The 24,033-nt window shown below is 47.7% G+C and overlaps 1 long non-coding RNA gene across 1 annotated transcript in view; it reads left to right on the forward strand.

Annotated features, from left to right (window-relative positions):
* Window positions 1-13,543, forward strand: part of LOC142289980 (uncharacterized) — a 38,304-nt gene extending 24,761 nt beyond the window's left edge. Inside the window, exon 3 of the long non-coding RNA XR_012750194.1 lies at window positions 13,253-13,543. This is a non-coding gene — a long non-coding RNA (uncharacterized LOC142289980). The remainder of the gene's footprint in view (window positions 1-13,252) is intronic.
* The last annotated feature ends 10,490 nt before the right edge of the window (window positions 13,544-24,033 follow it).

The raw sequence follows: 24,033 nt of genomic DNA on the forward strand, positions 1-24,033 counted from the left end.
GGTTCTTGGTCATAGGTTCCTCCTTCTCCCACAAGGGGTTCAGCCACGCCAGTGCCTCGCCCTCTAGGTGAGACATGATGAAGGCGACCTTGGCTTGGTCGGAGGCAAACAGATGTGGCAGCTGCGTGAAATGGAGGGAGCATTGGTTTATAAACCCCCTGCAGGTCTTGGGATCTCCGGCGTACCGGGGTGGTGAGGCCAAACGCAGTCTGGAAGCATCCGAAGAGGCAGCCACGGGAGCGGGGGTCGTGGCTTGACTAGTGGAGGCCCGGGTCGCTGCAGATGTGACCGAGGCTTGTAGCGTGTTCAAGCGGGCGTCCACGGAGGTCATAAAATTCAGCATGCGGGTCTGGACTTCACGCTGGCGTTGGAGTTCCTCCTGCAAGGCCGCTAGTGCTTCGGCGGGATCCATGGCCTGTTCTTACTGTTAGGGCCAGATGGACGGGTAGACCCTGGAGGTGGATCCACTGGGCCGAACTCCCGGATGAGGGAAAGGAGTCCGGTAGCCGGAGCACTTTAGGTAGCAGGGCAGTCCGTGCACTGGGAGAAAATGGAGAAGTCCCTGGGACCACGAGGTCACTGATGGTGGTCCGGGTGACGGAGCTCAGGTTCGGAAGCCGTGATGGTGTCAGGCAGGGTCCGGAACCGTTGGAGCGAGATGACGGGTCACCGCAGGGATCCGAGATGGTACGGACTGTCAGGATGGCAGATGGGCAGCGTTCGGGGTTCGAGGTACCGCAGGACCGGATGGCGATGCAGGATCGGCTCTAGAAGACAGAGAGGTAAGTATCTCACAGAGTACAAGGAGACCTGACTCCTAGCTTGGGAAAACACGAAGAACAGGCCCCGCTCCCTTGGACATTAACCCCCTATATACCCTGTACCTGTGTGCATCATTTCCTGTTAGTGGACACTGGCCCTTTAAGAAAGGGTCAGTGACCGCGCGCGCGCCCTAATGCGCATGCGCGCGGCCCGGGTGCCAGAAGCCAGGGAAGGAAGCTGAGAGGAGGATGCAGGGGAGCCGGCCAGGACCTGGGAAGCCGTCGGGCGCCGGGAGCGGAGACCAGGGGGCCTGGGAAGGACGGGCACCAGAGGCTGGAGAGCGGGGAGCGTGGCAGGTGAGCCGGGGAGCGGAGCTGAGGACCCGGGGAGCGGAGCAGAGGACCCGGGGAGGGGAGGCGAGGACCCGGGGAGTGTGACATAATAGTGCCTCAGGAATAACACAATCACTATAAACCTAGGTTTGCATAGAGCAGTTGGTTAAAGTAGACAGGGGTAGATCCCTAAAAAGGTTGTCTGTATTTGCATAGTTTTTAGTTCACAGGCTTATTCGATTCAAAAATAAGCAAAAAGAGAAAGGATGCACAGCCTGCAGATAATAATGCTAATAGTGCTGGAGAGTGCTATAATACCAAGCAAAATATAGAAGCAAGGAAGCAACAAAGCGCTCGGTTTATAATAATAGCACTTAGAATAAAGTTACATCATTTTTATTTGTGAAATATATTAAAATCAGCCCATGAAGCGCACATCCATAGTGCAATGATTACAGAAAATACCAAGCCCAATCCTTAAAAAAAGTAAGATCTGCGATCCGACAAGGGCAGGAAAAATGAGTTTAGCGTGGCCCTCGACAGCCATGCTGAGCTCATTGTTCCAACCCTTAAACAACCTGTGCAAAATGAGCAGTGGGCAAAAACATACGGTAGATAAATTCATACAGCTATACAAAACACAGTGTGAAACTATAGGGGATAATAATTAAATTCTGCCAGTAGTACAAGTCTAGACCACGAAAAAATATACTACTCAAAAAAAAGGGAACACTTAAACAACAGAATGGTATTTTAGTGTTCCCTTTATTTTTTTGAGCAGTATATATTCAAAAACCCACATATAAATTCAGTATACACTCACTTAAATAATAACATGGTTAATGTACATTGAACAGAGGTGGATAAGGTTCATGCAACCTGACCCACCCCTATATAATTCATGCAAAAGTGAGCAGAAGGTAATTAACACAGACTATTTTACCAATAGTACTTATATGGATTCCAAACAGTAAAGTATCTACATAGAAAATCCTATGTAAAACGGCTAGGGGAGACAGTGGTAGTTGTCTGCAGGGGATACCAGGCCGCAGTGCAGCCGCCCGGTAACCCCTTGGCTCTTGGTTGCCGCTGCACTGCAAGGATGCTTTCGCCGCAGTCCATTCTTTCTCTGAGTTAATAAAGCAGACACCAGTATATTTTCTTTAAACAACCAAACTTTACTGTTCTTCAATACAGGGATTTATTCCATTCGCATAAGATGGGCACCGCTTCTGGTCACGATCGAGTTCCCTCCAAACTCCACTTCAACAGTTAATTTACTGGCCGACCACTTTCCTGGCACCTGGGCTCCATCGGACACCCCTAGGTCCCTCATTCTCCCGTCTGACGTCACGCTACACAAACCAATTCAAATAGTCCTTAAACCTATCCTTCCACCCACAGGGATTAGCTTGCGCTTTGGAAGGACTACGTACGACATCAATCCTCTGTTTGTGCTTTTGGCTAGGACCCACCCTCCTCTGTTAAGGGCCCACTGATCTTCAGTCACGCAGAGGATTTCTTTAGGTTTCCTTATCCAGGAAAGAACGGACGCTACCCCAACCAACTGGACTAAACCCAGCTTCTGGGGAAACACAGTCCTCTTAAGAGCAGGACCCAGCCTGTCCGGGATCAAAGGGTTGACCCTTAGGATCTAGAATTAATAGAATATTAAGGCCTCTTGTCTCTATTTCCTCCTAGGGACTCTCCTACCCTCCTTCTGCATCCTGTCTTATTTATACCCTATCCCCCTCCCTTCACTTAACCCTTGTTCTGCCTAACCAAGTGCCAGGGCAGCCGTCACAGACCCTCATTGCCACCTGGTGGCCATTTACAAAATACACAATACATTTTACTACAGCAGATAAACCTTTCTGTGTGCCGGCTACTTCTGCAGGGGGTGGCGTAGCCTTGACCCCCCTACACCTACATAAACTTAATTAAATGATAATGGCATGGCTAAAGGTCCAGTCACACTAAGCAACTTACCAGCGATCCCAACAACGATAGGGATCGCTGGTAAGTTGCTAGGAGGTTGCTGGTGAGATGTCACACTGCAACGCTCCAGCGATCCCACCAGCAACCTGACCTGGCAGGGATCGCTGGAGCGTCGCTACACGAGTTGCTGGTGAGCTCACCAGCAACCAGTGACCAGCCTTCAGCGCCGCGTGGAAGATGCTGCGCTTGGTAACTAAGGTAAATATCGGGTAACCAACCCGATATTTACCTTGGTTACCAGCTCACGCAGCTACACGTGCAGAGAGCAGGGAGCAGCGCACACTGAGCGCTGACTCCCTGCTCTCCTAGTACAGCACACATCGGGTTAATTACCCGATGTGTGCTGCAGCTAAATGTGCACAGAGCAGGGAGCAGCGCACAATGCTTAGCGCTGGCTCCCTGCTTTCCTAGCTACAGCACACATCGGGTTAATTAACCCGATGTGTCCTGCAGCTACATGTGCACAGAGCAGGAGCCGGCACTGACAGTGAGAGCGGCGGAGGCTGGTAACAAAGGTAAATATCGGGTAACCAAGGACAGGGCTTCTTGGTTACCCGATGTTTACATTGGTTACCAGCCTCCGCAGAAGCCGGCTCCTGCTGCCTGCACATTTAGTTGTTGCTGTCTCGCTGTCACACACAGCGATCTGTGCTTCACAGCAGGACAGCAACAACTAAAAAATGGCCCAGGACATTCAGCAACAACCAACGACCTTACAGCAGGGGCCAGGTTGTTGTTGGATGTCACACACAGCAACATCGCTAGCAACGTCACAAAAGTTGTTCGTTAGCAGCGATGTTGCTAGCGATGTTGCTTAGTGTGACAGGGCCTTAATACATACAGGATACAGGTGGACAAGGTGCATATAACCTGACCCGACGAGCGTCTTTTAGAGCAGCTTCATCAGGGGTAAAGGCACCATTGTAGGATGTTTTACGTAGATACTTTACACCCTTTACTGTTTGGAATTCTTATAAGTACTAACTGGTAAAATAGTCTGTTTTAATTACCTTCTTAATGGGTTATATAGGTTTGGGTGAACCTTATCCACCTCTGCTTAATGTGCATTAACCATGTTATTATTTAAAGTGAGTGTATATTAAATTTTGTATGTGGGTTTTTGTATATATTTTTTTTTGTGGTCTAGAATTGTACTTCTGACTGAATTTGATTACTATTACCTATAGTTTCACACTGCTTTGTATGCTGTATGAATTTATTACCCACTGCTCATTTTTGACAGACTATTTAAGGATTGGACTTAGTATTTTCTGTGATCATTGCACTATGGATGTGCCCTTCTTGGGTTGATTTTAATATATTTCACAAATAAAAATTATATAATTTTATTCTTTGAGTGAATGCTATTATTATATACCAAGCACTTTGTTGGTTCCTTGCTGAACAACATAAGAACATCAGCTTAGTTATAAACCTGTACACCAATGAAATTTAAATTTAACACATAAGGGAAAAAGTAGAAGAGTTTTTTTTTATTCTATTTCCAAATTAGTTCAAATAAAATATTAAAATGGCAGTAAGAAGAGTCATTTACTATTCTGAAGATAATTCAAACTTCTCTCCTGCAGCTTTTTGAAAGGCCTAGACCTTGTACTTTACCCTGTGGGTGATACTACAGAGCATGTATTAGGCTGGGGCCACACGAGGATTACTGCAGTCCCCTCGCCTGACACTCGGCAAGTACAGCAGAGCCGAGTGTCATGCAAGTGTCCCTGCGACTGAGGTCCGATCGTGCGAGCGGACCTCATCTGCAGGGGGTGGGCCAGCGCTGAGGAGGGGCTGGTCGGTGCTGCGGATGGGAGGACCGGCACGGAGGAGGGGAGGGAGGGATTTATCTCCCTCTCTCCTCCGTAGCTGGCTATTGCCATTCTCGCACTGGTGTACCGCGAGTGCAGTGTGATTTTTCTCTCGCCTCATACACTTGAATGGGTGAGAGAGAAAACAGGATCGCATTACAGTCGCAGCATGCTACGATTGTTTTCTCGATCCGATTAGGGCTGAGAAAATAATCGCTCATAGGTGCTGACACACAGGCTAATATTGGTCAAAGTGGAATGCGATTTTTTATCGCACTCCACTCGCATCGATTTTCATGCCGTGTGGCTTAGGCCTTATGCTACTTGTAGTGTCAACATAGTCTGCAGCCTTTTACAGACATGATCATCACTGTCCCTATGAGGGCTCACAATCTAAATTCCCTATCAGTAGGTCTTTGGAGTGTGGGAAGGAACCCACAAAATCATGGGGAGAACATATAAACTCCTTGCGGATGTTGGCCTTTGTGGCATTTGAGATCAGAACCCCAGTGCAGTAACACAACAGTACTAACCACTGAGCCACCATGCACAATATTTACATATAGACCAGAGGACTCAAACATGCGGCCTACAGGCTGCATGCAGCCCTCAGGCACTTGCCCCCTTGATCACGGTTGGTGCAGGGCCCACAGCCATCACTGCTTTCTTTCAGTTTAACGTTTTAGCAACACTGCGCAAAGTCAAGCTCTCTCAGCACTATTCCAATAGAAGCAACTGGCCAGTCAGAGGCAAGCAGCTGATGCGTATAACGTCACCTACTTGCATCTGATTCGTCAGCGGCTGCCATTGGAATAGTGCACAGTGAGCTTGACTCTGCACGGCGGCAGCAAAACGTTCATCTGAATTTTAGATGAAATGCTGACAGCAGCCGTGATCGTCAAGGGGGCTCATGCTTACGGTCCATAAGAAGCAGGGTAGAGAACGCTGAGGGAATGCAGGACAGGGGAGAAGAATGTGTGATAAGAAAGTGTGTGTGTAGAATGGCACAATAGGGGACCAGGATGGGAGATTACTAGTGTGTGTGTGTGTGTGTGTGTGTGTGTGTGTGTGTGTGTGTGTGTGTGTGTGTGTGTGTAGAATGGCACAATAAGGGACCAGGATGGGACATTGCTAGTGTGTGTGTGGAATAGCACAATAGGGGACCAAGATGGGACATTGCTCGTGTGTGTGTATGTGTGTGCGTGTGTGTAGAATGCCACAATAGGGGACCAGGATGGGACATTGCTACCAGAAGAGGATCAGTAAAGGGGACACTACTAAAAAAAAAGAGGACCTGGTTAGGCGCAAAAGTAAAAGGGGACAAGGACTGGCATTACTACAGGATGGGACACGGACACAGTACTACAGGATGGGAACACGGATGGGTACATTACTACAGAATGGGGACCAGGATGGCAACATTAGTTCAAGAAGGTGAACAGGATGGGGCACATTACTAAAAGATGTTAGCCTAAATTACTATATGGGGCTAATTGTAAAACGATATTACTTACAAGAAAGGGATAAAATGTAAACAAAAAAGTAAATAAAGCATTACATTTTTTTACCATCATAAATAATATATATGTATATTTAAACGAAAAAAATGCCCGTTTGTTATAATAAACGAGCACAAAAATTTCAAAAACAGCGATCCAAAGGCGTAGAGAAAAAAATATGGTACCAATAAAAGTGTCACTTTGTACCCCCCAAGTTATTTTTTTTCTATGTGCGGCCCTTATAACCAGCTGAGTTTGAGACCCCTGATATAGAATGAAGGTATAAGAAATGATGTCATGTAAGTTTACTGTGCCTGTCCCATTCGGGGTTTACACAGAGAAGTATTATTCTTATTGACACTGATTCTAACAGCCTGTGTTATAGCTGTGAGCTGAATTCATAGTTCTTCAGGCTTCAGAAATGAAATCTCCCAGCATTTCCTGCTCATCAAGAGCTTTACATTCTGGAGATGTTTTGTCTTTCAGCATCTTTCTATCCAAATAAGTGAATAACTGGAAAAGGAAAGGGTAGCACATATGAGAAGCACCCGTGGGCTGGAATTATTAATATAAATGTGTTTTGCTCACCTGATGAGGTTGTGCGCCCCCACACAACCCCGGTGGTAGGTGGATAGAAATCCCTCCGGAATGGGGGCTGTCACTGCTGGCGTTGCCGTTGAATAGATCCGGATTGAGAATCGCTGCTGGCTCCTAGGATTCTCCGGCACCTAAGATCCTGGGGCACCTGTGCGATCCTCCGTCCTTCAGGTTTGACTGATTCAAGTTTTGCCGGGCAGGTCCTGTTCCTCAAAGCAGCTCTGGCCGAATTCCCTTGATGGGAGCGTGGATATAGTAGATTAAAATTTCGGTCTGGTTGAGCGCTAATGAGTGGGCTGCCAGCTTAGTAGATGATTTATTTTATTGATAATAGTATAAAAGGATTAAACTCCTGTTTTATACAACGCGTTTCAGCAAAGTCTCTGTTGCTTTCCTCAGGTAACCTGAGGAAAGCAACAGAGACTTTGCTGAAACGCGTTGTATAAAACAGGAGTTTAATCCTTTTATACTATTATCAATAAAATAAATCATCTACTAAGCTGGCAGCCCACTCATTAGCGCTCAACCAGACCAAATAAGTGAATAAGACATTTTAATGATGTCACACTCGTGAGTCAAATGGATTAGCACCATAGGTAAAAATGGCACCCTGGCTCAATGGATATGTGGCGCCCCTGAGGCTCTGGTCGCCACAGGGTACTGCGCCTCAATTAAGGTGCAGTATCTATCTCAGGTAAGGGGAGAGTTAATCACCGGTGTTCCACATTCACACACAACATACAGCTTAGGAGCCTTCACACAGAGTGAGATGGCTCAGGGTAGGCAGGGGGTGGCCATCACGATCATGGGACTTTCCCGGTCACTGAAGCCAACTACCTGGGGGGGCGGGTTCCACCTGGGGGTAGAAATAGGCGCAACACACTCAAACAAACAGATCTGTCGGGACCATAGTTCTGGCAAGACATCTCTGGAAAACTTGGACTTTACTAGGCCCAGGGCTTGGAGTTGGAGCTCAGCCAGGTTACAAAACTGCTAAGGGGGACATTCCCTCTCTCCTTCTCTTTTCAAATACTAGTGGTGGCCCCTTGCTTGCCTGGGATTGACCGGAGCCCATCACGGCAGTGACCAGTACTACTGGGCTGGCGACCGATGCCGTGAGTAAAGGACACCTTGAACCCACAGAGACTGTGTTGGCTTGTCCTTACCGGCGTCGCTGTCTAACGCTTAGGCGCCGACTGCCATCAACTCCCCTCTTCAACCACCCAGGGCCCGCTCCGCCTGTGGGGATCGACACCATCCCGGCTGCCTTAACACCTGCCCCGGCAAGGAATTTGGCAGCGGCGGCTACTACTGGCCGCATATGTGGCGCCCTGGACAAGCCAGGTCATCACAGAACTATACCAATACACCCCACACCCCGGTTAGGCACACCAAAGCCAAACACAAAAATCCTTGTTGCCTTCCTCCAGGGGCTGATGTCCACACCAGGGGGTGGGCCAGGCGGTTGGTCCCGCCCACCGAGGAGTTCACAGTCCTGGAAGCGGGAAAAGGAAGCAGAGCAGATAGAGTTTGAAGTTTGAGAAGTGAGGAGTGAAGTGGTAGAGGAGCAGTCTGACGGCGTCCGGGTATGTGGCCTGGACGGTGCAGCAAGGTTGGCAAACGGTGGTGACCGTCTGCAGGAGAGGCCGATTGGAGCGAACCGTAAGGACCGTGGACGGGCGGTGGCCCGACGGTACCGGATCGGAGAGCAAAGAGAAGCCAGCACCATTCGGCAGGGCTTACGGACCCCAACCAGGCTAGGAGTCGCCGTAAAACCGGTCAAATCCGTTAGCGAAGGGAACCTCCGGGGTTTCCCAGCAGTCAAAACCCGATTGAAGGCAACCGCTCACACCGTAAAGGGAAACACAGTCACCGCCAAGGCTACAGTTCCCAGGGCCAGAGCCTGCGGGCAAAAGGGGCTCCTTCAGCATCCATTCAAGCTGGGGAGCGGGTTACCCGTGGGAAGCCATTGGAACCGTAAACACAACACAGGTGCAGGTAAAGGCAGTCACCATCAACCTACCGGGAGAGCTACCGCAGCCGTCTGTGGGACCCGTCCATCCAGCCGTTTGTTTCACCGGAGACTTTGCATTCATCATTGGCTGAGTGAGTACCACCGTGCCGTGCGGCACAGCGCTGCCCCCGCGACCCTCCACCTCACCAGGCCCCGTAACCCACCTGCCATCCATCCCTACCCCTCACCGGGCCCCGGGACAACCAACCCCCCTACCCACAGAGGGGAGAACCAACATCCAAGCTGCTCCCTGTCATCGCTCCCGGGATCCCGGTCCAGAGCAGCGGTGGTGTCACCAACCTCACCACAACCGTGGGTGGCGTCACGGACAATATCCCTAAACCAAACCACCCCCTTTCACTCACAGGCGAGGAACGCCGCTCGAGTCCCCGGGATCCGGCCCACCGCTCGAGCCACCACCGAGCAGCAGCTGGACCCGAGCAGTGGGTGAGCGCAGCGTCCCCTCCTCCGCCCACGACACATACAACAGGTGGCGTCATGACAAACTTTCCCAAAATATCCCGCTTCCTCCACCATTCACTGTACGCCTCAGGGCAACGGAACCGGGCAAGGCCACCCCGTGACATCGCCTGACCCGACCCATAATGGCCCGGCAACAAGTAGGTTAACCTCCTGCCCCATGGGGCGCTACAGATACAACCAATGGTAACGTCTGTGCAACACTTGTATGTTCTTGTCTTATTTCTGTGCGATTCTTCTCGATTCCCTTAATACTGCCTACACTCTAAGCATGTAATGATCAGCTGTAATCAATATGTGGTGAGATAGGGAAATTACGAAGTAAACCTAATTGGAGCCAGTGGGAAAGAGTGCGACCAGTGCACAGCGCTGCAGAATGTGAGCTGAGGATTCCCACTATTGACTGTGTACTGCCATGTTGGAGTCATGAATGTTACGACAGGTATGTTTGTGGTGACATTAATAAATATTACTATATGATATCTAATGATTATTATGGGTTACCTCTTTTGCCCCATAACTTTCCCCAGATGGTGTCCAGCTGCCAGTCTTGGGGCGTGAGAAAGATCACGTAACCCACAAAGTTTCTGCAGGAAGAACTGTGCTCTATGTCCCTCAAGGTGACATCAGGCGGCAGGAAACAGCTGTCACCAACAGCAGCCTGGGAATCTGACCCGTGTGCTCGCTATCTGTACAGTACAGCATCACTGGAGAGATGAATTATTCTATATAGCAGATTCTTCAGGGTGACTTACCATGCTTGTATATACACCTATCTCTACACTGCGTAAGGGTGTTTTCTGACTGATGACTATTATGGCATGTCCATATCTGTTTTCCTGGCAGAGAAGTAGCTGCACCTGCATAGCTACAGTCCAATAAAGTATTTCGAAGATATGGGAAATTTATGGAAGATGTGGAAAAGTTCAGATGTTTCCGTATCTCACATAGACTTAAAAGTGACAAAGCATTGCACACTCCTGTTCTCAATAGGAATCCCAGTGGTTAGAACTCACCAATCTGATTTTTGATATGTATCCATTTTACGGTATGTCCATATGGTAACTTATTTCATTAGTTGTAAATGGGACAAGTTATTGCAATATCTTTCTCAGGCTTTGTTTACTAGTAGTGATGGGCGGACCCGGATTGAAAAAGTCCGGATCCACGCAGTTTCAAATGTACCTGAGTACTGGAGCCGGGCCCCGAATTCTCAGCAAATTCCGGCTAATGATCCGGGGAAATATAAAAAAATAAAGAAAATAAGAATGAAGCAAGCGCTTCATACTTACCGAGTCTCCGGTGCGACTGTAACTTATTCCAGGCCCTTCATTCTTCTTCCGGGGCCACGCATTGTCGCTACTCCATATGCACTGCTTTCCCCACCAATGGGTAGTCCAGGCATCTGTAATTAGTTGCAGTCAGACGCGCCCCCATCCTATGTGATAGTGTCTGACTGCAATTAATTACAGATGCCAGGACTACCAGAATTAATTGCAGTCAGACGTGCTCAATTCCTATGTGATAGTGTCTGACTGCAACCAATCACAGATACTGTCTGTGGGTCACTATCGTGATAGAAAAATAAATCAATTAAAAAAAAAATTGTATAGGTTCCCCCCCATATTATGATAACCAGCACAGATAAAGAATACAACTACAGGCTGCAGCCCCCAGCCATGCGCTTATCTTGGCTGGGTATTAAAATAAGAGGAACTGCATGTAGCTTTTTTTTTTTCTTAATTATTTAAATAAATAATTAAAAAAAAAACTATTTTGATACCCAGCCATTATAAAGCCCCACAGATGGGGGGCTGGTATACTGAGGTTGGGGAGACCCATGCTTATTGGGGTCCCTACAGCCTAAAAATAGCAGCCTGCAGCTGCTCAATATTGCCGCATCCATCGGATGTGACAATCCCGGAATTATACCCGGCTTTTCCCGATTGACCTGGTGCAGTGGCAATCGGGGTTAATCGCAGCTCACAGATGCCATTAACCCGTAGATTAGTAATGGGAAGAGTCTATAAGACCCCCATTACTAATCTGTAAGTGAAAAGAAATAAACACAAACATTGAGAAAAATCCTTTATTTGAAATAAAATACAGAAAACCACAGAAAATATGCGGTCCCTCTTATTTTGATACACAGCCAAGATAACCACACGGCTGGTGGCTGTAGCCTGTAGCCATGGGCTTTATCATGACTGGTATCATAATATGGGGGAACCCTATGCCAATTTTTTTTATTTATTTATTTTTAATCCAATCTACAGTGACTGGCAGACAGGGTCTGTGATTGGTTGCAGACAGACGTTGCACCAAAGGCTGGAGTGTGTCTTACTGCAACCAATCACATATGTGGGGACTGCCGGTGGGTGGGGAAAGCAGTGAATATGGCCTAGCAATAATGCATGGCCTCAAATGTGGAATGATCAGCCAAGGGAGCAGTTACAGTCATGCTGGAGACTCAGTAAGTATAGTGCGCTTGCTCCAATTCCCCTATCCCTTCTACCACCATATGCACCATATTCTGGTCCCCATAGATTAATATGGGCTAGAACCGGATTTTTTTTTTAATCTGCCAGTCACGGTTTTCTGCAAGTCTGCCTATCACTATTTTCAAGTCCAATAGTTATTCCCATGTTGGTATCTGTTTTGGAATGGCAAAAATGGACATAAAATGATCCGGTCCAGCAGAGCTGTGGAGTTGGTAAGCCAAACCTCAGACTCCAACTCAGACTCCAACTCAGACTCCGATTCCTCAATTTCCGTGATTCCGACACAAACTCCGACTCCACAACTCCAACTCCCTCATACAGTTGAAACCAGAAGATTCCATCCACTATCTATAAAGACACATCTGCAGATTTTTCTCACTATCGGACATGAAATCAAAATAAATCTTTCCCCCTTTAGGTCAATTAGGAACCAACATTATTTATATTTGCTAAATGCCAGAATAATGAGAGAATGTTTTAAGGCATATATATTACTTTCTGCAAATTTCCATCCATTTCATTAGTATTTGGTATCATTGCCCTTAAACTGTATGAGTTGGGTCAAACATTTTGGATCTCCTTCCACAAGCTTGTCACAATAGTTGGTAGGAATTTGAGCTTATTCCTCCTGACAGAACCGGTGTAACAGCCATAGTTGTAGGTCACCTTGCTCGCACCGGCCTTATCAGCTTTGCCCATAAATTTTCAATAGACTTGAGATAATAATATAAAATATTTATTCACTTATATAGCGCCATTAATTCCACAGCACTTTACATACAGTACATCAGCAATCAGGGTTTTGTTATGGCAGCTCCAAAACATTGACTTTATTATCCTTAAGCCACTTTGTAACCAGTTTGGCAGTATGCTTTGGGTCATTGTCCATTTGGAAAACCTAATTTCTGCCCAAGCTTTAAGTCCGTGGCTGATGTCTTGAGATGTTGCTTCAGTATTGCCACATAATCTTCTTTCCTCATGATGCCATCTATTTTCTGACGTGCACCAGTCCCTCCTGCAGCAAAACAACCCCACAACATGATGCTGCCACCCCCTGTGTTTCACAATTGGGATGGTGTTCTTAGGCTTCAAAGCTTCTCCCTTTTTCCTCCAAATGTTGCAATGGTCATTATGGCCAAACAATTCAATTTTAATTTCATCAGACCACAATACATGTCTCCAAAATGTATTGTTTTTGTTCCTGTGTGCATTTGCAAACATTAATCTGTATTTTTTTATGTTTCTTTTGCAGTAGTGGCATCTTCCTGGCAGAGTGGCCTTTCAGCCCATGTTGATACAGTACTTGTTTCACTGTGGATGACACAATCTTACCAGCTTCCACCAACATCTTCACAAGGTCATTTGCTTTTGTTCTTGGGTTGATATGCACATGTCTGTCCAAAGCTTGTTCATCTCTGGTACACAGAACCCATCTCTTTCCTCAGTGGTATGATGGCTGGATATTCCCATCTTGTTTGTACTTGCGTGTCATAGTTTGTACAGATGAACGATGCACATTAAGGTATCTGGAAATTGCACCCAAGGATGAACCAGATTTGAGCAAGTCCACAATTCTCTTCCTGAGATCTTGGCTGATTTCTTTTGACTTTCCCATGATGCTACACAAAGAAGCAGTGTATTTCAGGTGTGCATTAAAATACATCCACAGGTGTATCTCTAATTAACTCAGGTGTATCTCTAAGTAACTCAGATGTTGCCAATAAACCTATCAGAAACTTCCAAAGACATGACATCATCATGTGGGCTGTCCTATATTGTTTAAAGGCATAGTATTCTTAGTGAATTTAAACTTTTGTCTTTGCAGAAAGTAATAAAAATGCCTTAAAACATTCTCTCTCTCCCTCATTATTCTGGCATTTGGCAAATATAAATAATTTTGGTAATCCTATTGACCTAAAACGGGAAATTTTTATTCTGATTTCATATCAGATAGTGAGAACAACATGCATATGTGTCTTTTTAGACAGTATATACAAACATCTGGTTTCAACTGTACAGGACTCATGTTTGTGATAAATCTACTGTAGTAAAATGGTAATGTAGCACCCACGGGGCAAGGGGTTAAATACTCGTCACCGGGCTCGATGATGTCAGATCTGGGGGCCACGAAACAGGGTGAATGGCCACCCTTGACATCCCGAGGTGTATAATAAAGGAGGGGAGAAGGGTGATGATGGAGGATTGTTTCGTGACATCACCTGCGGTACGCGTCCAGGGAATAGCTGCCGCTGCTGTTGCTGTCTTCCGGGGCTGATAGTAGCAGCTAAGATGTTTCTGCTCCCCAAAGGTGGAGCGGCCCCGGGGAGGATGATGAAGGGAGTAGTAATGGTGGGCGCCGAAGCGTGGGGCGCTGGCAAGGACAGGCGGACACAGTCTCTGCGGGTTCAAGGTTTTCTTTACTCACAGTCCTGGTTTTACCCGGAAGATGACGGTCCGGAGCAATTCAAGGTCACCGCTGGTGTTCCCACTGTGAGTCCTTTCTGGTCGGAGTCCCTCCATTCCCGGTGTATGTGGAATGTGGAATGGGCTGCGGGTGTTTTCTGCACTCTCTGCAGACCCTGGAATCCTGTGTAGCTGTGTAGAATCGAGGCTGAGCTGTATGCTCCAAGCCACGGATCCTATGGCGCTCCCAGAAGTGTGAGGTAAAATAAGATTGAACCGAGGTCCCAGTGTGTTCCTTACCCCAAGCTGTGCCTGGGGCTAACTAACTATGTGTGAAGATGCTCCTTCCTTTTTCCCCAAGTGGTGCCCGCCCCCCAGGTAGTTGTTTTAGTGATCGGGAAAGTCCCATGCTTCGTGATGGCAACTCTCTATCTACCCCAGGCTATCCCCCAGTGGGAAAACACCTAACTGTGTGGTTTGTGAATGTGAGAAACACCAGCGATTAACCTCTCCTTACCTGGGATGAGTATTACATCTTAAAGGAGATGCAGTATCCTGTGGCAAATGAAGCCTCAGGGGCGCCACAGTAACATCACTACTTATATCATGTAGCTGAAGTGCAGCACAGATTCTTCTCAATGAAAAACCGAGCTCATCAGATCAGGAATAGAATAGACATTTATAGGACATTTCATAACTTTCTCAAATTTGTTTTTAAAAAATATTCAGCACATTCTGCATTGAACCGCTGTATCCAATTTATTATATATTTTAGGAATCAGAGGCGGTCCATTTTTTACCGACTGCACCTCCGACTCCACCAAAATGGACACGACTCCGTCTCCAATTTCACTGCCCTGCGGTCCAGTATCCATTCATTAAAATGGAGACGTAAATGTCCTAAAAGGTCTTCTGTTTGCCTCCTGTCCAGCTACAATTTGTTTTTGAGCTGAATCAAAAACATAGTCTGCACATTTGAGCCCACCCTAAAAAAAAAGATAAGAAGTGGATGAGTTTTTTACATTGAAATCTATATACAGGAAATGCATCATAATGGAAGGCTATCTGTTATGTCATCAATTATAAGCATTGCGCCCGCTTAGAACAAAATAAAAGCGCATTTGTTACAGATGGAAATCAATGTGTGCGTCCATATTTGCTCTGTCTGTAACTGGACATGTGAACAGAGCATTTCCAAGAAGTTGAAACAATTCTGTATGACAAGTGCAGGCCAAGTATTTCACATTTGCAGCAATGTAAAGGCGAAATCAATTAATATTTACTAAGATTGGAATGTTTGTATTGGAACACTGATTGTGGCCAAATCTTTAATTTTTTGATCACCCAGGGGTCCAAGGAAAAGCAGACGCCTCAGTGACACCAGTGATCACATTCTGCTTTCCTATAGCCTGTATAAGAAAACTGTCATGTATGTGACAGTCTCAAAACAAGATCTTGATATCTTGAAGGGCCAGGACTGACTGAACACAGGATCTGTGTGAATTTACACACAAGTGCATGGTCTATAGATGAACATTGAACATAAACCTTAAACATACACTACAGAGCTGTGTGTAATTGTACCGCCCCCACGTCACTAGCAGCCGGGCTGCTCGGATCCAGATCCGCAGTGTGGCTCGAGGGATTCTCCGGACCCGGGGATCACGCGGACACTTCAAATAAAAGGGACGTTGTTGTACGGGAATTGCTGTAGACACTCTGTGACACCACCCACCGTGTGTGGTGAGGTGTGGCCAGACCGGGGGATCTCAGTTTACTCACAATTGAATGAATCACACAAGTCCACTGGTTAACCAAGGTGCTGGTGGCCGGCCGCCGCGGATGGGTGTATTCTGGTCCCTCACTCGGGGTGATGATCTGTGTCACTTTCCTCTGCACTCTGTTTTGGTGTTGTAGACTTCCCTGTTATGATCCGGAACCATGGAAGATCACCATATATCATTGGCAAAAAGGTGACAAGAGTATTGGCAACTAATCTGGCCGCCATCCCCTTACTAACCATCAACACTAGAAGTAGCTGAGGGGTGAACTAACATCCTATGTACCGCGAACCCAGCCGGAGAACTAGCTATCCTAAAGGAAGGAAAGATGAATAACTCTCTGCCTCAGAAATAGACCGCAAAGGTATAGCAAGCCCCCCACATTCAAAGACTGTGGTGATATAGGAAAACAGAATACACAGTTAGATGATAGGTTTAGCAAAGGTGAGGCCCCATTGACTAAATAGGAAAGAATAGGAAAGGGGCTGATGGTGGCCAGAGAAAAACCCTACAAAAATCCAAATATCTGATAGTACAAAAAGTCCTCAGATCACTAGATCTGAACTCCGTCCTATATCAGGCGCTCTTGTCATACCAATGAACAGAAAGCAGGAACCATTACAAATTCAAGAAGCAACAAACACATGGACTTATAGGAGCAATACTCCAAACATAGCTGCAGGGAGCTTCCCAGCTAAGCAACTGAGAGGGAAGATTCCTGCATGCAAATAAACTGACAATAACCACAGAAAATGACAAACCCAGATAAGAGCAAAAATAACATAAGAAAGAACCAAGCACTTATCTGGGGTAGATGTGGTCTGGAGCAAGATGAGAAGGGTGGAAAACCAAGGAACAAATGACAACCGGCTCAGCCTGCTAGCAGACCAAGGTTTAAATAGGCAGAGAGTTAGCAATGGAAACGCCCATTGCTCCAACACACCTGGTCTCTGTCCAAACCAGTCCTGGCCAGAAGAGGGAGCCTCACAGCAGCAAAAGCATAACTGACATTCACAACACTTCCCGGTGTGGAACACGGGAGTCCGCTCCCGGTACTTCTGTTGGGAGCCTTGCCCGTTGACGCTAACCCTTGGGATCTACCAGGCCCTGGCGGATGCCCTATCACTCTCGGTGGGTGGTTGTCTGTTTTTGGTACTTTGGTTGGGACAGGACCTATAAACCTGCCCTCAATTGGTTAATTAGCACTCTCTCCACTCAACTACTCCACTCCCCTAGACTGACATCTTTCCACTTGAATGTCAACTTTCAACTCCTGCTTGTCCCGCCCCGGGTTCTCTAGAACCCTAGGTGGGCATTCTCCATCCCTGGTCCCGCCCACTGGTGTGCCTTTCCTACCCTGGGGGAGGACTAGGATTTTGTTGGCTAGGTTTAACCCTGTGAGGGAAGGTGCTAGGCGGGGGGCCTACTCTGTGTGACCACCTGGCGGTGCCAGGGCGTCACATACTCCATTAGATCTAGAGAACCCCCAAACCAACATCCTTCTTCATGACAATTTATTGCCATGCACGATGGGATCCTGTAGTGATATCATGAAGTGTTCACGGCTCACCGTAGCACATATTTACACCAACCAGAGATGATTATTTTAATTAATTAAAGGGAAACGCAAGTCAATTTCAGAATCCTGTGCACACACAGCGTTTTTGCTGCAGAACTGCTGCAGTTTTTGCAGTCCTTCCCCAGCAAAGTCTATGAGAAATCCAAAATGCTGTGCGTACCTTGCTTCTTTTTTCCTTACAGATTTTGCTGCAGATTTTCTGCAGCAAAAAAAAGCAGCATGTCACTTCTTTTCTGTGTTTTTCTGTGTTTTTCCTTGTGTTTTGCCATTGACAATGTTAAAAAAATGCAGGGACATAATGCTGAGAAAAAAACAATCCGCCGTAAAACCTCATGCGTTTTTTTATACGTTTTTCTGCCAGAGGGTGCGTTTTTGCTGAAGAAACATAACTTTTGTGTGCGCACAAGGCCTTAGAAGTACCCATCAGGGAATCATTCAGCCACCTACTCAATTATTGTTTGGCCTTGCTGTTTGCTCAGAAAGCAGCTAGATTGTCCTCTATGGAGCTAGCTAGGACGCCCATGTGTAGATATCCATGCTCCTGAAGACATCTGTGGCAACCACATTCACATGAAGTACTGCAAATGAGTATTCGTGCATGGTCAAAACCAAAAAGGAGCAATATAGCTACACTCTGTGTGACGCCCCTGACTCTATCAGGGTGTCACAGGGAACTGCACCCCTTTCTCCTATGTTACAGAACTCACCCTCTGGGTTCCTACACACTGGTATTGCTTCGATCAGCACTCAAATCCTAACCATACCTCACACCACACCCTGTCAGGCACACCAGTGGGTGGTCTAGCTGGAAAAGGGCCACGTGCCTAGGGGTCAAGCAGACTGGTGGGAGGGAGGAAGTCAGTTCAGCAGTAGCTCCCAGAGAGTGAGGAGCTGGGAGTAGCAGCTCCCTGGAGTTCAGTAGTAGCCCTCAGAGAGTGAGCAGCTGAGGGAGTTAGAGCTCCCTGTGTGACCTTGGTTGGGTCGCAGATGGTGGTCGGAGACCCAGTTGCAGGGTATTGGAAAAGGGTGTACTGACTTACTTTTGAAGAATGGTCGGCACCGGAAAGTCCAGTAATTGGACCGGTACCAAGCACAGCGGGGTACATGACCCTAGATCGGGAAGTAGCTTCACGCAACCTGATAATTCCCCTGTGGAGGATAGTCTCTTTATGAACTTTCCCCAAGAGCTCAGAGATGGAAGGCACCAACACAACGAGGGGGATAGGGCTTTCCAGCTTATGCGGCCTACAGAAATCCCAAATGTCAGCCATCGAGAGCATAGCTCCACTATAAAGGCCCCGTCACACTAAGCAACATCGCTAGCAACATCGCTGCTAACGAACAACTTTTGTGACGTAACAGCGATGTTGCTAGTGATGTTGCTTAGTGTGACATCCAGCAACAACCTGGCCCCTGCTGTGAGGTCGTTGGTTGTTGCTGAATGTCCTGGGCCATTTTTTAGTTGTTGCTGTGAAGCGCACATCGCTGTGTGTGACAGCGACAGAGCAACAACTAAATGTGCAGGCAGCAGGAGCCGGCTTCTGCGGACACTGGTAACCACGGTAAACATCGGGTAACCAAGAAGCACTGTCCTTGGTTACCCGATATTTACCTTCGTTACCAGCCTCCTCCGCTCTCACTGTCAGTGCTGGCTCCTGCTTCTTGCACGTGTAGCAGAGTACACATCGGTAATTAACCCCATGTGTACTCTAGCTAGGAGAGCAGGGAGCCAGCGCTAAGCAGTGTGCGCGGCTCCTGCTCGGTGCACATGTAGCTACAGCACACATTGGGTAATTAACCCGATGTGTGCTGTAACTAGGAGAGCAGGGAGCCAGCGCTAAGTGGTGTGCGCTGCTCCCTGCTCTCTGCACGTGCAGCTGCGTGCGCTGGTAACCAAGGTAAATATCGGGTTGGTTACCCGATATTTACCTTAGTTACCAAGCGCAGCATCTTCCACGCGGCGCTGCTGGCTGGGGGCTGGTCACTGGTTGCTGGTGAGCTCACCAGCAACTTGTGTAGCCACGCTCCAGCGATCCCTGCCAGGTGAGGTTGCTGGTGGGATCGCTGGAGCGTCGCAGTGTGACATCTCACCAGCAACCTCCTAGCAACTTACCAGCGATCTCTATCAGGTTGGATCGTTGTTGGGATCGCTGGTAAGTTGTTTAGTGTGACTGGGCCTTTACACTATAGGGAGCGTGACCCTGACAGCTTCAGGCCGAATGGTCACTTAGGAAAATCTACATAATTGTGCATGGAGGCAGGCTCCGGACCACTAAGCAGTACCAGTGGGGACAGATACCCGGATGAGCTCCCCCGAGTGGGAGCAGCGCCCAGAGACTTGGTTTACTTCTGTGTCAGAGTCTGCTTAATGATTGCACCAACGTCTACTCAACCTGAGTGAGTACACTGCACACCCTGCGTCCTGCTTGCCCGCATAGCCTGCACAGCGCAATCCGCCACTTATCTCCAGAGTCCCGGGGTCTCCCCTACCAGTGGAGGGATCACCATCTGGCTGCCCCACTCTATCTCACCCGGGTACTCCCATTGGCAGCGGCGGTACTCCCCTTACCATGCACCATGGGTCGCCTCACGAACTCTCCCTTGTATACCGCCCCACCGCCGAGCCGCTCGGATCCGTGCTCGTACTGTGGGTGGTGGCTCGAGCTTCTCACGGACTCAGGGGGTTACGTCGCTCTGCAAGGGAGTTGGCACTACACGCGGTGATTTGGGTGTTTGATTTGGAATGACAGTTCGTGACGCCACCCACGGGTTGTGGTGATTATGGATACCATCGCTGCGGTGAAGGTGCGGGGATCCCGGGAGCGGTGTAATGGCGCAGCTAGGTGTTGACCCCTCCGTGGGTAGGGGTTGTTTGTCCCGGGGCCTGGTAGGAGAGAGCCGGGGTGCAGGGTGAAGTGTCACGGTGCGGTGCGGTGCGGTGCCTGATGGCACTGGTGTACTCACTCTGACACAAGACACTGGAGTCGCTGGTAAACCAAACGGAGTGATGAACGTGGCCCGCAGCCGCCTGTAGCTTCTTCCAGATTAGGTTGGTGGTCTCCACCTTTCTCCTGCACCTCTATGTAAATGTTCTGACTCCTGTGCCTAGGCACCGGTAGTCCGCTCCCCGACTGGTATTTGCCGGAGGAGCCCGTTTGCCCGCAGACGCTGGCCCTTTGGGTCTCTATGCCTTGGCGGTGGCATTACCCGGTATGGTTGGGCTATTGTCTTCTGAAACTCGCTGCCTCAAACACGTCAGAGTATCTACTACACTTGCAAACTTCAAACGGAACCTAAAGACTCATCTGTTCAGAAATGCCTATAACCTTCAATGACCTCACTGCTTCACCACTGTGCGGAGCTGCCGCCCCACCACCGTGCGGAGCTGCCGCCCCACCACCGTGCGGAGCTGCCGCCCGACCACCGTGCGGAGCTGCCGCCCGACCACTGTACGGAGCTGCCGCCAGACCACCGTGCGGAGCTGCCGCCCGACCCCCCACCCCACCTACTGTCTCCTCCCCAAAATCCTTTAGAATGTAAGCCTGCAAGGGCAGGGCCCTCTTCCCTCTGTACTAGTCTGTCTATTGTAACTTGTATATGTGTTCTGTATGTAACCCCCTTCTCATGTACAGCACCATGGAATCAATGGTGCTCTATAAATACAGTTAGGTCCAGAAATATTTGGACAGTGACACAAGTTTTGTTATTTTAGCTGTTTACAAAAACATGTTCAGAAATACAATTATATATATAATATGGGCTGAAAGTGCACACTCCCAGCTGCAATATGAGAGTTTTCACATCCAAATCGGAGAAAGGGTTTAGGAATCATAGCTCTGTAATGCATAGCCTCCTCTTTTTAAAGGGACCAAAAGTAATTGGACAAGGGACTCTAAAGGCTGCAATTAACTCTGAAGGCATCTCCCTTGTTAACCTGTAATCAATGAAGTAGTTAAAAGGTCTGGGGTTGATTACAGGTGTGTGGTTTTGCATTTGGAAGCTGTTGCTGTGACCAGACAACATGCAGTCTAAGGAACTCTCAATTGAGGTGAAGCAGAACATCCTGAGGCTGAAAAAAAAGATAAAATCCATCAGAGAGATAGCAGACATGCTTGGAGTAGCAAAATCAACAGTCGGGTACATTCTGAGAAAAAAGGAATTGACTGGTGAGCTTGGGAACTCAAAAAGGCCTGGGCGTCCACGGATGACAACAGTGGTGGTGATCGCCGCATACTTTTTTTGGTGTAGAAGAACCTGTTCACAACATCAACTGAAGTCCAGAACACTCTCAGTGAAGTAGGTGTATCTGTCTCTAAGTCAACAGTAAAGAGAAGACTCCATGAAAGTAAATACAAAAGGGTTCACATCTAGATGCAAACCATTCATCAATTCCAAAAATAGACAGGCCAGAGTTAAATTTGCTGAAAAACACCTCATGAAGCCAGCTCAGTTCTGGAAAAGTATTCTATGGACAGATGAGACAAAGATCAACCTGTACCAGAATGATGGGAAGAAAAAAGTTTGGAGAAGAAAGGGAACGGCACATGATCCAAGGCACACCACATCCTCTGTAAAACATGGTGGAGGCAACGTGATGGCATGGGCATGCATGGCTTTCAATGGCACTGGGTCACTTGTGTTTATTGATGACATAACAGCAGACAAGAGTAGCCGGATGAATTCTGAAGTGTACCGGGATATACTTTCAGCCCAGATTCAGCCAAATGCCGCAAAGTTGATCGGACGGCGCTTCATAGTACAGATGGACAATGACCCAAAGTATACAGCCAAAGCTACCCAGGAGTTCATGAGTGCAAAAAAGTGGAACATTCTGCAATGGCCAAGTCAATCACCAGATCTTAACCCAATTGAGCATGCATTTCACTTGCTCAAATCCAGACTTAAGACGGAAAGACCCACAAACAAGCAAGACCTGAATGCTGCGGTTCTAAAGGCCTAGCAAAGCATTAAGAAGGAGGAAACCCAGCGTTTGGTGATGTCCATGGGTTCGAGACTTAAGGCAGTGATTGCCTCCAAAGGATTCGCAACAAAATATTGAAAATAAAAATATTTTGTTTGGGTTTGGTTTATTTGTCCAATTACTTTTGACCTCCTAAAATGTGGAGTGTTTGTAAAGAAATGTGTACAATTCCTACAATTTCTATCAGATATTTTTGTTCAAACCTTCAAATTAAACGTTACAATCTGCACTTGAATTCTGTTGTAGAGGTTTAATTTCAAATCCAATGTGGTGGCATGCAGAGCCCAACTCACGAAAATTGTGTCACTGTCCAAATATTTCTGGACCTAACTGTAAATAATAATAATTATAATAATAATAATAAAGGGACTTGTGTGGAGTAGGTCCTTAAGTCCAGCCTGCAATCAGTTGATTCGACTCGGCCCTGTCGGTTCAGGGCTTTGTACTGGGTCTGAGTACCCTGCCTGATGCTCCGGTATCCAGTTGGCTCCCCGGCTCGGTTCCGGCGGGCCACTACCCTGTCCCGGTCTCTTACGGTTCCACCGGTCGTATTCCCGGTCTCCTGCAGGCGGCCACCACCGTCTGCCTCTTTGCCAATGGTGACTGGGCTCCAACCCAGCCACCGGAGTAGTCTTTGGCAGGCCTGAGCACAGGTCTGCTTCTGGACTCAACCTCCCTCCTTCACTGTCCAAACTCCTGTGTACTTCAACTTGAACTTGACTACTTAGGTTCCCGCCTCCAGGCCTGTGAACTCCTTGGTGGGCGGAGTCAACTGCCTGGCTCCGCCCCCCCTGGTGTGGACATCAAACCTGGAGGGTGGTGACAAGGGTTTTGGTTTGGCTGGTGTTACCTAACTGGAAGGGGCGTGTGGTGTATGACTACCTGGGATGACCTGGATAGTCCAGGACGTCACACTTGTAAATAACCCACCCTTTACATTTGAAGTGGTAAGCCACAGCAACCCTGGATCCAAGCAGTTCGACTGCTGCAGGGGCGGCACACCTTCAGTGTGGGAGTGATTTTATCATGGTATAAACAGTGGCATGTAAAAGTTAGGGTACTCCTGGTCAAAATTACTGTTATTGTGAACAGTTAAAGGGAACTTGTCAGGTGCAATATGCACCCAGGACCACAAGCAGTTCCGGGTGCATATTGCTAATCCCTGTCCAACCATCCCTGTATACACTAGCATAGATAAACAGATCTTTAGAAAAAGTATTTCTAAAGATCTTATATCGTATGCTAATGAGCACGGGGACTAGACCCCTGGATGTTAGTTCCCCTGGCTT

This window comes from Anomaloglossus baeobatrachus, chromosome 2, assembly GCF_048569485.1.
Source record: "Anomaloglossus baeobatrachus isolate aAnoBae1 chromosome 2, aAnoBae1.hap1, whole genome shotgun sequence".
Lineage (NCBI taxonomy): Eukaryota > Metazoa > Chordata > Amphibia > Anura > Aromobatidae > Anomaloglossus > Anomaloglossus baeobatrachus.